At 39.5% G+C, this 14,336-nt stretch overlaps 1 protein-coding gene and 1 long non-coding RNA gene across 7 annotated transcripts in view; one reads left to right on the top strand and one right to left on the bottom strand.

Annotated features, from left to right (window-relative positions):
* The window catches only part of c23h10orf90 (chromosome 23 C10orf90 homolog), a 198,192-nt gene that overhangs the window by 96,322 nt on the left and 87,534 nt on the right, over positions 1-14,336 (bottom strand). The window lies entirely within an intron of this gene.
* LOC140715421 (uncharacterized) overlaps positions 1-14,336 on the top strand; it is a 123,964-nt gene that overhangs the window by 99,324 nt on the left and 10,304 nt on the right. For 2 of the 3 annotated variants that reach the window (XR_012096131.1, XR_012096132.1), the window contains exon 4: positions 1,807-1,900. This is a non-coding gene — a long non-coding RNA (uncharacterized lncRNA). Of the gene's footprint in view, positions 1-1,806; positions 1,901-8,464; positions 8,831-14,336 lie in introns of those variants that run through there. The other variant, XR_012096133.1, reaches the window with a different exon arrangement.

The following is a 14,336-nucleotide window of genomic DNA, read 5'->3' as shown; positions in this document are numbered from 1 at the left end:
TAACCCAGTATGTTAATAATAACTTCATCCTCCGCAACTGGAAGGGTAATTGTAAAGCTGAAACAGGAGGTGACCTTACTGCACCACAACACATTCTTAAAGCCTGAGCTTGTATCACATACAAACATTTTAAACTTGAAGATGAAGCTGTTCCATAAGCCGCACAGCTATAATCAACTACTGATCTAATTAAACAAATATATAAAGTCAACAGAGATTTTTGTGTAGTACCCCAAGAATACCCACCTAAGGATACTTAACACCCCTCTACATTTGTCAATTATCTTACTGATATAGTGCTTCCATGTCAGTTTATTATCCAGCCATATGCCAAGAAATCTTACCACTGACACTTCTTCAGGAGTTTAACTACACAATTTCAAATTAAGTGCAGGTCAATCGATCCTCTTTGTAAAACATATAACTTGTGTTTTAGCTACTGAAAGCTAACCCCCCCCCCCCCCGTATGCCCACTGTTCAATCTTATGAATTACTAATTGCATCCTATATACAGTTAAATTGAATTTTTTTCCTCTGATACATAATTCTCCATCATCTGCAAGAAGTGATTTACCCACCCCAGTGCCTATCTCAGAGAAAATATCATTAATCAGAACATTAAACAATATAAGGCTGTAAAGACTGCCTTGTGGAGTCCAATTCTCTATCTCATAGAAGCCAGAAAATATCTTTCCTATCCTTACCTGCACAGATCATCCAAATAAGGAGCTCAGACAAAATTATATAGCCTTCCTCCCACTTCTAATTTCCATAATTTAATCAAAAGACCCACCCTCCAAAACATATCATATGCTTTCTGTATATCAAAAAATACTGCTATTACAACATTATTTACCTGTGCTTTCCTAATATCATCTTCCAGACATAAAACTGAATCTAATGTCATGCTACCTTTCCGAAATCCGCTCCGATAAAATGCTGTATCACCTCTTTTTTTCAAAATATAACGCAACCATTCTATTACCATACGTTCCATAAGTTTACACAAATGGGACATCAATGATATTGGTCTATAACTAGAAGGATCTGATGGGGGGTTTCCAGGTTTTAGAATAGGCACTACTATTGCCACTTTCCATGAGGAGGGAAGATGGCCTAAGTTCCAATTATGATTCAGAAATTTTAATATCATCTTAAGAGAGTTGTCAGCCATATGTTTAAATGTACAAAACCTTCTTCTTCTACCTAGTCTACTCTAAACATAGAAATCAGAAAAGGACTGCTTACAGTCCTAAATTTACTCTAAAGCAGGGGGTTCTCAACCTTTTTTATGACACAGATACCTGTTATTAACAGAGGGAACTGCTGCTCTAAAGCAGTTGTATCCCTGTCTTTCTTCTGCAAGTTAAGCAGTGTTCTGAGTTATGGTTTTCCAGTTCTTTAATGATCTATTATGCATTCATGCAATTAATATTTTCCTTTTTTTGTCTGTGAGTGATTATGATTTAGGCTGTTAGGTATCTAACCTTGTTTCCACTCTGTTATCCTAAATGAGTTTCTAATCACCACCATGAAAAACATCCAAATATATGCAAAGTAAGTTGATTACTTGGAGGAGGAATCAGTGCTATTTCACCCATGCTCAAATAATAAATGACTAAAAAGAGATAGGTATCCATGCACTTCTTTGGCATTAAACAGGTATTAATGACTTTCTAGCTAAACAAGGTTCAAAGGAGTTAAAATTGTTAATGTTAAATTTACTCAACTGGGATTAATAATTTCATTTTTATTTTACAAATTCACAAAATGTTTACTAAGCTTTATTTCTTTCCTCTTTAACAGATGCAAAGACAAGAATGGACCCTATCCTCTCTGCTACGTTTTGTAACATGTTAAGTGTTAAGCTAATTCAAAGGAAGACACAGGAGACCGAAATGTGAGTCTTACTTCATTCTTTACCTTAAGCGAGGTGTACACATATCGTGTGGTAGCATGATGATGTAGGCAATTCACATATTTATATGTAAAACCCAGAATGACCTATTTAAACAAACAAGAATGCTTAATCCAGTAATATATACACAAGAGTATTCAAATATTACGGAAACATTAAGCACACAACACTCCTCCCTACCAAGCTATAAGCTCCAACTCAAAATAGAATGCATCTCAACTATATACACAGCACACACAAAATTCTGGAGGAACTCAGCAGGTCAAGTAACATCTATAAAATGAATAGATAGTCAACATTTTGGGCTGAGACCCTTCTTCAGGACTGAGAAGGAAGGGGGAAATTACCAGAATAAAAAGTGAGGAAGGAGGCGAGAGGGAGTAGCTGCAAGATGATAGGTGAAGCTGGGTGTGTGGAAAAGGTCAAAGCTGAATAAGAAGGAATTTGATAGGAGAGGAGAGTGGACCATAGGAGAAAGGGAATGAGGAGGGACCACAGGGAAGTAATAGACAGATGAGAAGAAGTAAGAGGTCAAAGTGGGAAATAGAGGAAGGGTGTAGAAAATTTGTTTACCAGAAGGAAAAATCAATATTTATGCCCTCAGGTTGGAGGGTACCCAGATGGAATATAAGGTGTTACTCCTCCACCTATTGGGGGACCACTTCATCAAGCATCTCCACACCACCCGCCGACTGGGGGACCACGTTGTTGAGCATCTCCACTCCATTTGCCACAAGTGGGGCTTCTCGGTGGCCAAAAATTTTAATTCCAACTCCCATTACCATTCCAATTTATCCTAAATCCTACACTTTTCCTGCTTAAAACATAGCCACTTTTCACAACTAGCTGCATGATTAACATACCAGAGACTTTCTTAGATATGTTGCCTTGAACAGACTACTGCTTTCATCACGTTCATGATTCTTCTGAGCAGTATATCATGCTTTCCAACAGATTCTGGCACCAAAACCTGTTTGCTCTCTGTTGGGCAATGGTTCATGGTGTGCAGCATGGAGACAGCTGTGGCATCATCCAATACCTTTTTATAATTTGCTTCCAGTTGACTTTATTGTAGAAAATATGGTGGATGAATCTCCAATCAGGCTGTGGTTGTTTCAGCCAATCACACCCTCGTAATCCTGGTCTTCCCGTTTTTACCACATGCAAGCTCAATGTGGTTTGTTGGTTGTGTACTTCAGTGTTACAAATGTCATTCCCACAGAAATTATCTTTTCTCCAGTGTAAGTTCTTAGTATGATATCTGCAGGCTTCAATTTAGTGTCTTTGAAATGCATTCAAACTCGTTTTGTGGAATGACTGAAACAGCTGAACCTGTGTCCAATTCCATTTTAATTAATTTGCCATTTACTCCTGGTGTAAGCCATATTGCTTGTACAGTATATTATTAGTTTTCATACTGTAAATCTTAAGGCTACACAGTCCTGTGTCACTGTTGTGAAGATCAGATTTTTCATCAACAGCATGCACATTTTTTTTTTGAAACTGTAAGTTGACTTTTTAGTTTTCCTTCTTCCCTATGTAGTTGTTCTACCTGACTTGCTCTTTGTATGTGTCCTACATTGTTGCATTTTCTGCAAATTTCACCTTTAAACCTATATTTGTTTGGTGCATGTGAGTCCCTGCCACAACGATAACACAATTTGTTCGGCCTGGCCAGTTGCTATTTTGACACTGCAATTTTGTCCATGCTCACTTTCATTTGACTGCAATTCAATTCCATCTCTGTTTGTTATTTCCATTGATGCAACAATTTCAACTGCTCTTTAAAATATAAGCTGTGCTTTAGTTGGAACCATTTTTGAATGCTTTCTTGTAAGATTCCACAAATGAAATGATCTCTCATTGCAACATTAAGACTATCACCAAACTGATAATGATAAGTTAATCTCTTCAATTCAGCCATGTACGCTGAAGTGGACTCTTCTTTTCAATTCTGCTTATGAAACCTAAATCATTCTGCAATCAGAAATGGATTCAGCTCTAAATGTTCCTGCATTACTTTGGTAATATCCGCAAAGCTCATTTCTGCTGGTTTGGTTGGAGCAGTCAGACTTCTAAGCAAACTGTATGCCTTTAAACCCAATACACTTAGCAAAATTGGTACTCAGATCTCATTAGCTATTCCCTTTGCTTCAAAATACTATTCAATCTATTCATTATATAAAATCCAATTATCAGTTATGTAATCAAACACATCAATCCTTTTGATGTAGCCAGCCATTTCAGCTTTTTTATATGATAGTTATTACACTGTATCATTGTTTATGAACCATTTTTTCTACCTATTTTATAAGTTGTCTGTCTCTGAGCATGCTACGCTGCACTGCTTTTTTTACTCGCCGTTCATCACCGCCTTTTTTTTAGTTCAAACATCTCGCTACGCTTCAATACGTCAATAGCTGTCTTGGGTTCATTTTAAAACCACCTCTTTGCCAATGTTATGTTTTGTAACTTCAAGACATTGAAGCGATTGAAAGGAAGACAGGAGTCTGAAATGTGAGTCTTAGATTGTTCTTTAAGCGAGGTACACATGTATCATGTGGTGGCACTATAAAGTATGCAATTCATGATTTTATACATACAGTTTAAGATGTAATGACTTATTTAAACAAACAAGAGTGCTTAATAAAGCAACATATACTGTATATAAGATTATTCAAATATTACTGAAATATTAAATACGCAACACTCTCAATTTAAAATGCTTTGAAACAAGTACAAATGCTCATAAGCAGACAAGTAAAATATTCATTGTTACACTAAAAGGTGAACCATTCCAGAAATAGTTATGACAGTTTGAGTAACTAGCTTCTACTGTGAATTGAGAAAGCACTAATTAGATCAACCATGTGCCTGCACAGCTGGTATTATTTCAGGTACATGTGTGAGACAAAATTTAATTGGGATAGCTAATTACTTTTCTAGCATCTATCCCAATAACAGATGTCCTTCACTAAACTGGTTCCACCAATTGTGTACCAAATGAGTCACTTATAAATAAGGATTTTTATAGGGCAAATTTTCTTTACAAGAGGAAGAAGGAGAAGCAAAAAGGAAGGACAAATTTCTTCAAGTTGAAGCAATCATGTTCTTTTTCATAAATTGTGCATTTCTGTTTCAGAAGATGGTATTGTAATGCAGAAAAAAAACTGTTTATGGCCATGCTGTTATTTAGTAATACTGACAACACTGTAAGTTTGTATTTAATGCAGCATTTTAAACATCACTGTGAAAATTTGATCTACTTTTGAAATCACTCAAAGTGGCATAGGGTCATTATCTTGCTAATATTTTTCATAATCAGTTAATAAATGTACAAAAATAAAACGTTAACCATAAACTGGAATGTCATTCAGCACCATCGCAAGTCTGCCTTTGAATGAGCACCATCTGTAGCCATAGTACAAAGAACAGAAAATAACTAACAAATTTCTGTAGCTACCAAAATTGTTTCCAAAATCAGTTTTCGTGTTTTCAGAAAAAATATTAATTGCCACATTGTAATGATTTAAAGAACTTCAAGTTTCTGGGCATCAATACCTTAGAGGATCTATTATGCTCCAGCACATTAATGTAACCACAAAGAAGATGCAACAGCAGCTCTGCTTTGTTAGGAGATTGAGGAGATTTTTTATGTCACCAAAGACTCCAGGAAATTTCAACAGATGTAAGGTGGAGAACACTCTGACTAGTTGTACATTCTGACAATGCACAGACCCTCAAGAGGCTGTAGCAGGTTATAGATTCAGCCAGTTCCATCACAAGCACAAGCCTCCTCACCGCTGAGGACATCTTTGAGAGGCATTGCCTGAAAGGTGTTTTCATCATTAAAGACCCTCACCATCCAGAACATGCCCCATTTGCATTATTACCATCAGGGAGAAGTAGAGCAGCATGAAAATTCTCATCCATGTTTTAGGAGCAGCTTTTTACTATCCCATTCAGATTTCTGAATGGTCCACCAACACTTCTATTAATTGCAATTTGCACGATTTGTTTATGGTTGTAACTTATTGTTATTTTTGTGTCATTCATTGTACTGCAGCTGCAAAACAAGTTTCATGACAGCACACAAAATACTGGAGGAACTCAGTGGGTAAGGCAGCATCTATGCAGGGGAATAAACAGTTAATGACTTGCGCTGAAACCCATCATCAGCACATCATAAGACGATGAGATAATGGAGAAGAATTAGGTCACTTGGCCCATCAAGTTTACTCTGGATTAACATAGCTGATCCAATTTTCCTCTCAGCCCCAATGTCCTGACTTCTCCCCATATTCCTCTATGTATTCTTGACCAATCAAGAATCTGTTAAGCACTGCTTTAAGAAAACATAAAGACTTGGCCTCTGCAGCTGCCTATGGCAAAGAATTCCGCAGATCCACCACTCTCTGGTTAAAGAAATTCCTCCTCATCTCCATCCTAAAAGGACTCCCCTCTATTCTGAGGCTGTGGCCTCTGGTCTTAGACTTTCCCACCATAGGAAACATCCTCTCCACAACAACTCTATCAAGGTCTTTCACCATTCAATAGGTCTCAATGAGGTCACCCCTCATTCTTCTGAATTCTAGCGAATACAGGCCCAGAGCCATCAAACGTTTTTCATCAGCATCTTGGCCTGAACGTTTGACTGTTTATTCCCCTCAATAGATGCTGCCTGACCTGCTGAATTCCTCCCGCATTTTTATGTTACTCTGGATTTTCAGCACCTTTATGATTAAAATTTCATGACACGTCAGTGGTAAACTTGATTTTGATTATTAAGACAGTGACTAAGCAGAATTTTTATAGTAATAAAGCAGAGGTGAAGAATCATGAACAGCTTACTTCTAGATGTTCCACAACTACCTACAGTATGCTTTGTAACTCTCAGCACAGATCATGTTTAAGCCCACATGCTTCATGATCAGTAAGGCACTGATGTAGTACTGGAAAAAGCCCGCCAAAAAATTATAAGCAGGAAGTTAGCAACATAAGGGAATGAAATGCAAAATTGTAATCTGCACTACATTACATAATAAAAAAGGGCATCTTTTCTCATCTAATTAGAATAAAATTTTTAAATAAGTTGCATGCCTAGAAGGGGAGAAAAGTAAGTAGACCCAGCACACTATATTCAATAAAATTATTTAATTATATTGATGTTTACATTCTGAGAGTTTGTCAATCAAAAACTGAAACAATTAAAATCCAAGTGTAGAGGAAAAACTGAATGTGCCTTGAATTTATGATCAGGAAAAAAAAACAAAAATTGATAGCTATTAGCTAATCTTTCCGCTACTACAATTTATAGAGAATTCCAAATTCAGCAGAGTTGTGTGAGAAGTTGTAGAATAACAGATGTGCATCTAATGAGGATAATAAGAGAAAAATGCCTTAACAAAATAACATTGTCTTTCCTCCTTCCATTTCTCCTATGGTCCACTCTCCTCTCCCATCAGATTCCTTCCTCTCCAGCCCTTTATCTTTCCAACCCACTTGACTTCACCTATCACCTTCTAGTTATCCTCCTTCCTCAAGAAGGGTCTCAGCCCAAAACATCGACTGTTTATTCATTTCCATAGATGCTGTCTGACATGTTGAGTTCCTGCAGCATTTTTTGTGTGTGTTGCATAGTATTGAGTGTGTTGGTATTTTCAGCAGCCTGAAAACCTGTCTATGAAGCCAATGGAGCTGCGTGCAAGAACGGATATTAACTGAGGGCAGAGACCAGGGCATATAGGGAAGGGCTGTGTTTCAAAGAATTTGGGAGCAGAGCCAGTTGATAGATAAAGTTTACAGAACTAGAGTCAACTATTTGGAATTATTGAGGGTAAGAACAGTGATCAAGTGCTTGGGAGATGAGTTCGTGGCTGGATTACCAGGTCAATAAATGGGAAATGCTGGTAATAATAAACGGGAAGAGCAGATCAGCAGTTTGAAAATGGTCAGGCGAGATCCTTAAACTTAGGAAAAGGCTGAGTATTCCTTTTTTGTTTGGGATTAGTGTAATGGTATATTTGGTATTTGGTCCATCGAGAGACAAGTAAATTTGAAGCCAAGGAACTGCCTTGGCACCTGACCAGCTGCTCTCTTTCAACTTGGGCTAAAGCAGACTTCACCAATGTTGTCAAAAATCTGCTTCTGCATGAATGGACTAAGTACAACATAAATCGTGTATATATTAATGAAAAGTACAGAAACCCTGTACCGATCTGCTATGCATGAATCACACACACACAAACAAAATATTTGTATCCATTTGATGATGACATCCCAACCTTGAGGAAATTGGACCCAGCCGTTGATTCATTCTAAGATGGATGCCACTTTGCTATTGCATTTCACACGTATAATTATTTGCCGTAGAAGTTGAATCTAAAGTCCTTAATCTACCACCTTTATTGCTAACACTCAATAAAAAGTATATTGTACTGAGAGTAATGATTATGCATAATTTAAAGTGTTCTTTCTAGGACATTGTTTTAATATTATAATTCCTCCTTAGTCATTTTAATGCATTAAAAATGTAATTGCTATTAGCCTCAAGCAGGAAACGGAAGATTGACACTTTCATATCATCGGCTCCTTGATCAGCACTTGAGGCTACTTGTGGCACAGTGTTTAACTTTTCCAGTCCATGTGTCTGGGGTTGCAAGAGAGGGGTTTGGGGTGGATATTTTCATCTAGACACCTACACTCCACTGCATTCCTGCATTGCCCCTCCTGCACCACAAATCCCTGTGATGATGGAAGATTACAAATACCTGGGAATACAAATTGACAATAAACTGGACTGGTCAAAGAACACTGAAGGCTGTCTACAAGAAGGGTCAGAGCCGTCTCTACTTCCTGAGGAGACTGAGGTTCTTTAACATCTGCCAGACGATGCTGAGGATGTTCTACGAGTCTGTGGTGGCCAGTGCTATTATGTTTGCTGTTGTGTGCTGGGGCAGCAGGCTGAGGGTAGCAGACACCAACAGAATCAACAAACTCATTCGCAAGGCCAGTGATGTTGTGGGGGTGGAACTGGACTCTCCGACGGTGGTGTCTGAAAAGAGGATGCTGTCCAAGTTGCATGCCATCTTGGACAATGCCTCCCATCCGCTCCATAATGTACTGGTTAGGCACAGGAGTACATTCAGCCAGAGACTCATTCCACCGAGATGCAACACTGAGCGTCATAGGAAGTCATTCCTGCCTGTGGCCATCAAACTTTACAACTCCTCCCTCAGAGTGTCAGACACCCTGAGCCAATAGGCTGGTCCTGGACTTATTTCCACTTGGCATAATTTACCTATTATTATTTAATTATTTATGGTTTTATATTGCTATATTTCTACACTATTCTTGGTTGGTGCGACTGTAACGAAACCCAATTTCCCTCGGGATCAATAAAGTATGTCTGTCTGTTTGTCTGATTCCATCAGTTTTCTTTCATCTCCATAACAACCACCTGTTACCTGCACAAGTTAAGTAATAATACTTCTTTGAATGAAAAACAAAAATCATTTCTTTAACGCAAGGCTAATCTAATACTGTGATTACTTTTTCAAGATATCTGATTTGAGTTTATTTCAAAATGATTCACCTGCACTTCAGACAAATAGAAGAATCAAAACGAAAATTAGTTACACACAAAATACTGGAGGAACACAGCAGGTCAGGCAGTATCTACGGTGAAAATTAAATAATTGATGTTTTGGGCCTAGATCCTTCATCTGGACTGGAAAGGAAGAGAGAAGAAGGTAGGAAGCTGGAAGAAGATAGGTGGAAGGAGTAAAGGGCTGAAAAAGGAGGAATTTAACAGGAGAGGAGAATGAACCATGAGGGAAAGAGAAGGAGGAGGGATAACAGAGAGAGATAATAGGCAGGTGAGGAGAAAAGTAGGAGCAAGAGGGGAGCTAGAATGGGGAAAGGATAAAGAGAGAAATGCTTGCAAGTTAGAGAAATCGATGTTCATGCTGTCAGGTTGAAGAATACCCAGATGGAATATGAGATGTTGCTGCTTCAGCTGGAGAGCGGTCTCGTTGTGACAGAATAGGTCATGGACCGACATGATGGAATGAGAATGGGAAATCAAATTGAAATGGGTGGCCACCAGGAAGTCCCGCTTTCTGTGGTGGGTGGAGCAAAGGTGCTCGATGAAGCGATTCCCCCAATCTAAGTTGGGTCTCACTGATGTAGAGGAGGTTGCATTAGGATCACCTGATACAGAAGATGACCTGTCAGGTTTGCAGGTGAAATGTCGTCCCACCTGGAAGGATTGTTTGGGGTCTTGGATGGTGATGAGGGATGAGGTGAAGGGTCAGATGTAGCATTAGTTCCACTTGCAGCGATAAGTGCCAGGAAGAATAGTGGAAAAGAGAGTCACATAGAGATCAATCCCTATGGAAGGCAGATAGTGGCTGGGGGGGGGGGGGGGGAGGGAAAAATGTGTTTAATTGAATCCTATTGAGGATGGTGGAAGTTATGGAGAATGGTGTGCTGGATATGGAGGCCCATTGCGCGGTAAGTAAGGGCAATGGGAATGCTATCCCTATGACAGTGGGAAAGTGGGTGAAGGCAGATGTGCAGAAATTAGAGGAGATGTGGGTGAGAGCAGCATAATGGTAAAGAAAGGGAAATCCCATTCTTTGCAATATCTCAGATGTTCTGGAATGGAGAGCATTATCCTGAGAACAGACACAACAGAGAAAGAGGAACTGAAAAAGAGAATAGCATTTTTACAAATTTCTTTAAATACAAGTTTATAATTAGTTATTTTGTGCAGTTTGATAAAATTCTGAATATTGATTTTTATTTCATTGAAAAGGCATTCTGTGGCACACATAAATCCGATGCTGCCCAATCCAATCTTCAGGCAAGACTTATAATGAAGTATGCATATGTTAGAGCATAGAATAATACCGCACAGCACAGGCCCTTCATCCCATTATGTTCTGTACTCCACGATTTGATCTATCCCTTCCCTTCTACACAGGACATTATCTCCATTTATCTTACATCCATATGCCTCTATAAAGGTCTCTTAAATGTCTCTATTGTATCAGCCTCCACCACGAGTCCAGGCAGTGTGCTTCAGGCACCCACTGCTCTTTGTATAGAATACTTACCTCTGAGAAGTCCACTCGCTTTAAATGGATGTCCTCCACTTGCACTTGATCTTTAAATTTTTTATATAACAGTAATTCCTCCATCAATTTGTTATACAGAATTCATATCAGAGTCATAGCACAGAAAAGACCCTTCAGCTCTCTGAGCTTGCCAACTGACACTAATCCTACCGAAATCCCATTTTATTCTCCTTGCATTCCCCTCAATTTCCGCCCAGATTCTACCACTCTCCGACACACAAGGGGCAATTTATAGTGACCAATTAATCCTTCAGTCTGAGGATGTGATAGGAAACCTTAGCAGCTTAAAAGAAACCCACTTGGTTACAGGGAGAACATAAAAATTCTATGCAACAGCACCAGAAGTCAGGATTAAACCCAAGTCACTAGAGATGTGAGACAACAACTCACCTGACTACACCACTGCACTACCCAAACAGAGAAACAAAGCAGTCAAAGAATTCAATATAGTTTGTTCTGATATCCTGAAGCAGAAGCACTTCTGTAAAAATGACTAGTTTCCCTTATAACAAAGCACTTACATGAAAAACACTTGTATAATATATTAAAATCTTTTGAACATAAGGAATTTCTTTTTAACTGTATCTGCTATGAAAACCCTAACCCTAATGCGAGAGCTGGGGAGCAGCCAATACCCGCCAAAAGAACATCTGCAGGCATCCTGACCTCTGCATGAGACTGGCAGCTGTTGGTAGACCTCTAAAGGCAGCTGAAGTTCCCCAACCATATCGCAGCCACCCCCCTGCGACCAGACATTGTCCTTGTGTCTGAGTTTAATAAGCAAGTGGTGCTGCTGGAGCTGACAGTCCCATGGGAAGATCGCTTGGAAGAGGCCTTTGAAAGGAAGCTCTCCAAGTAAGCAGGACTGGTCAGCAACTGTCAGCAGGCTGGATGGAGAGCGAGGTGTCTCCCGGTGGAAGTTGGTTGTAAGGGATTCACAGCCTGTTCCTTAGCCAGAGCCCTCAGCAATTTGGTCATCGAGGGAGAGAGGAAGAGGAAAGCCATCCACAGTACCACCGATGCGGCAGAGAGGGCCTCAAGGTGGCTGTGGCTCAAGAGAGGGGAACCATGGAGTCATGCGTAGCTAGCCACCTGGACACAAGCCGGGGTCTGATCAGCCCCGGCTGGGTCATCTGGAGAAGGGTGTATGATGTTGAAAGACCCTAAACACCCGATAATTCCAGGAACATCACTGAAGATATGTCCAGAGGCATCAGTAGATATATGCACACAGCACCATTGTATTTTGGTAGTAGTTTTAAAGTACCAGGATTTTTAAAAAGTCATGGCAATCAATGCCAAACATTTGACAAATGAAGAGATTTGCAACCCTCTCACTATCTTATTAGCACTCATTCTTGATTGAAAATGAGCTGAAATTTGCTGTTACACCTGGTCTAAATCATTACATTTTGAAATTTATTGATGAATACTTTATTGGACAAAACCACTACAAAAGATCGATTCCAAAATTTTCTAATGGATTGCAGCTAGGAGAAATCTGTGTAATTGTTCTCCCAGAATTCCTGTTTCCCCACAGTTACTGACCCATCGATGTTCCTTGATCTGCTACTATGCTTGGTTACAGTTGCCAAGATACAATCAGTATGGATATACATTTGCCAGCTGTTAATTATTCTTGGTTATTTTCTTTCATCCAGCATCTCTGAGAGTTTAATATACTGTGATTGGAGAGCATCTGAAGCAGCTTCCAGTATTATGATTAATCAGACGTTTCTGTTGAGTTCTGAGAGTTTAGTAAAATGACAGGAGATCTCGATGAAACTTAAGAGAAACTTTATTTGAAGTCTCAGCTGTCTGAATCTAAAGAGACTGACTCCTCTGGTTAACTGTACGTGCGGGGCATAACCTCGGACTATGGGATGAACTACATAGGATTGAGATACCAGAAATTCTTAATTCATAGCATGGAATTGGAATTACTTTGCTGTTGGAATTGACTGAACATTGTGACGTGCACCAAAATACTTTGGTTTACATGGACATCGAAGTAGTGAGAAGAAAACACTGCAGAATATGGTGTAGCAGCTACAAAATAAGGTCCAGGTAAATAAATAAAGTGCAAAGAAAGTCAATCAAGAATTCGTCTTTAGCATAAGAGTTATCCATTCAAGATACTGCTAACACTGGAGTAGAAACTATCATTGATTACCGGTGGGGTACATGCTTTCAAGCTTTTGCACTTTGTCACTGATGGGAAGTCCTCATAGATTCCCTTACATTCTACCCATTGTAATAGCATATTCCCTTTAATAAGGTGACCAGAACTGTACATAATATTTAATGTGTGGTCTAACTAACATTGCATGCATTCTGTGAGTACCCTCCCTTATCCTAAATCCTATGCCTTATAGAGAAACATAGAAAACCTACAGCACAATACAGGCCCTTCAGCCCACAATGCTGTGCCGAACATGTACTTATTTTAGAAATTACCTAGGGTTACCCGTAGCCCTCTATTTTTTGAAGCTCCATGTACCTATCCAGGAGTCTCTTAAAAGATCCTATCATATCCGCCTCCATCACTATCGCCAGTGGCACATTCCACACACTCACCACTCTCTGTATAAAAAACTTACCCCTGACATCTCCTTTGTATCTACTTCCAAGCACCTTAAAACTGTGCCCTTGCGTGTTAGCCATTCCAGCCCTGGGAAAAAGCCACTGACTATTCGCATGATCAGTGCCTCTCATCATATTATACACCTCTATCAGGTCACCTCTCATCCTCCATTGCTCCAAGGAGAAAAGGCCGAGTTCACTCAACCTATTCTCATAAGGCATGCTCCCCGGTACTCCAAGTGGGGTCTCACCAGGGTCCTAAATAGCTGCAAATTACCTCTCGGCTCTTAAACTCAATCCTATGGTTGATGAAGGCCAATGCACCAAATGCCTTCTTAACCAGAGAGTCAACCTGTGCAGCAGCTTTGAGTGTCCTATGTACTCGGACCCCAAGATCCCTCTGATCCTCCACACTGCCAAGAATCTTACCATTAATACTATATTTTGCCATCATATTTGATCTACCAAAAATGAACCACCTCACACTTATCTGGGTTGAACTCCATCTGCCACTTCTCAGTCCAGTTTTGCATCTATCAATGTCTGGCTGTATCCTCTGACAGCCCTCCACACTATCCACAACACCCCAACCTTTGTGTAATCAGCAACTTTACTAATCCATCCCTCACTTCCTCATCCAGGTCATTTATAAAAATCATGAAGAGAAGTGGTCCCAGAGCAGATCCCTGAGACAC

This window comes from Hemitrygon akajei, chromosome 23 (genome assembly GCF_048418815.1).
Source record: "Hemitrygon akajei chromosome 23, sHemAka1.3, whole genome shotgun sequence".
NCBI classification, from domain to species: Eukaryota; Metazoa; Chordata; class Chondrichthyes; order Myliobatiformes; family Dasyatidae; genus Hemitrygon; species Hemitrygon akajei.
Note: the sequence above shows the minus strand (reverse complement) of the source record. Positions and strands in the feature narration are given on the sequence as shown.